The following is a 2,439-nucleotide window of genomic DNA, read 5'->3' on the forward strand; positions in this document are numbered from 1 at the left end:
TGGCTCAGGCCTGGCTCAGCTCCGACCATTGCAGCCATTTGACAAGTGAACCAATGGATGGAAAATTCTCTCTCTTGCTCGCTATGGCTCTCTTGTGCATGCACGCTCTCTCTTTCTCTCTTTTCCTCTCTGCCTTTTGAATAAATAAATAAATCTTTTTTAAAAAGAATTATTACATGGATTACTTAATGAGAATAATATGTGATTTCAAGAGAGAACTTAAATATATAGCAAAATGGTGGTTTCAGTGAGATCCTGATATTAATCCTTAACACAGACTGGCAAAACCTGGCCAAGCAAGAACCAGCATCCAGGAACAGAGCATTTTGCTCCTCTCTCAGGATGAATGGAGACCAAAAGTTGAGTGTTTATGCCAAAAAAAAAAAAAAGGTAGGATTTCATCCAGCACTTCTCCCAGATTTCCAGGGTGCTGACTAAGGATGAGATGGAGTATCCAGGGACAGAAGATACTACAGCCCAGCTTAGGGAGGCCACTGGTGGCAAGAACACCCAGGCTTGGATGGTGCTGTGGCATCGCAGGAGCCGGTGGCGCCAAGGAAACAGGATGCTGATAGTCTCCAGCACATTCTGACGTGGGCTGGCGTGTGGAACTGCTGCAAGCTCTCCTCCTAGTGTCAGACAACACTATGGATTCATCTCCCACCCACTGGGGACAGATCTGCTGATATCAGAAGCAACGCATAAGCTTAGATGCTGCCAATAATGCTCTCTGGAAGCATGCGCCTACCACCACCTGCTGAAGTCCCACGGCTGGGAGCAGCTCTGTTACCTGAACCTGAAGGAGCTCTTCCTGCAGAGCTCCTATCCAGCAGACCCTGGGCCTCCTCTCAGCCCTCTCGAGGCAGATACACTGAGAAGAAGTGCAAATCCGTTGTCTAGTCCAAGATGGCTTTCTACTCCTACCTTCCTATAGCTGCTGCCATGGATGTGGCCGGCACCGCCCAGGGGAAGGTGCATGGTAATGGCAAGAAGAGCCTGCTGGAGGGGGCAGAGCTCCTTCAGAATCAGGATGACCACCCAGACTGCTCTAGGGACCCCCGCGTAGCAGGCAAGGCTGGCAATGACAGCCAGGATGCAATGGGCCACTCCTGACAACATCACCCCCTGCAGGAGAATTAGGGGCAGAAAGAGGCTCAGAAGGTGACCCCAGGGAAGGCACTATGCAAGGAGCTGGATCTGGCAGCGGTGTCCTTGCAGGATGAGGACCGCTACAGCCACCTCATCAGTCTCATGGGGCAGAGAATGGCGCTCTTCCTGGGCCAGATCTACAAGTGGAGAAAGTGACCTAGAGACTGCAAGTGCAGGGAGAGGACACTCCCAGTAAATTACTCTGAAACCTCAAAGAGGGAGAGAGACAGTTAGCAAATTAGCCTACGTCTTAGAGCAACTAAGGCAACGTCCTCTGTCCGGGTCTGGGCAAGTCAAGTTTTGTATTCGTTATCTAAGTAGCCTGACTGCCGTCCTCTGTGTTTTAATGTTTTACCATCTCATGCCTTCTGCTGGAGAAGCTGAAGCACACGTTGTTGCCATCTTTTTTTTTTTTTTTTTTGAGATTTATTTATTTATTTGAGAGGCAGAGTTACAGACAGAAAGAGGGAGAAACAGAGAGATCTTCCTTTTTCACTGATTCACTCCCCCAAATAGCTGCAGCAACAGGTGCTGGGCCGATCAGAAGCCAGGAGCTTCCTCCAGGTTACCCACTCGGATGCAGGGGCCCAAACACTTGGGCCAACCTCCACTGCCTTCTAGGTCATCAGCAGGGAGCTGTATCGGAAGTGGAGCAGCCGGGACTCAAACTGGTGCCCATATGGGATGCCAGCACCATAGGCAGAGGCTTAATGTACTACGCCACAGCGCCCGCCCAATTGTTGCCATCTTTACAGATAAGAAACAGCAGTTAGAGACTTTTGCCTTGCTCCAGATCACACAGCTGATAAGGATTCAAAAAGTCAAGTTCTTCCACTAACCCACGCCAACTGGAAGCCAGGTGTTGAAAGGCATTCAAGAAAAGGAAGAAACAGGGGCCCAGGGAAACTTCTTAAAGTGGCAGCCACTAGGTATTAGACATGCCTTCGCATGTTTGCCCTGAGCATCAGGGTAAAAGTATTCCTCTCATCCCCTCTAGGGTTTACTTACCAATTTTTATGCAGACGTCTGCTTATCCACTGCATGGTTCCTTTAGGTAGCACTTAACCTGAGCGGCAGTGTCGCACAGGGGATGAGGGTGCAGGTTCTAAAATCCACCTGCCTGATTTTAATCCCAGCTCGCTATTTGCTACCTATGCAACTGCAAAACAGTACTCAGTGTGCTGTACCCTCTCTTTCCTCACCTGGAAAAAGAAAGGAGTGGTGGCCGCAGGACCTGCCACACAGAGCTGTAGGCAGGAGTGACTGAGCTGCCACATGCACAGCGCTTGA

The 2,439-nt window shown here is 49.9% G+C and overlaps 1 pseudogene; it reads left to right on the plus strand.

The window, feature by feature from the left end:
• Window positions 1-327: 327 nt before the first annotated feature.
• On the plus strand, window positions 328-1,113 carry LOC133768029 (farnesyl pyrophosphate synthase-like; annotated as a pseudogene).
• The last annotated feature ends 1,326 nt before the right edge of the window (window positions 1,114-2,439 follow it).

This window comes from Lepus europaeus, chromosome 10, assembly GCF_033115175.1.
Source record: "Lepus europaeus isolate LE1 chromosome 10, mLepTim1.pri, whole genome shotgun sequence".
Taxonomy (NCBI): Eukaryota; Metazoa; Chordata; class Mammalia; order Lagomorpha; family Leporidae; genus Lepus; species Lepus europaeus.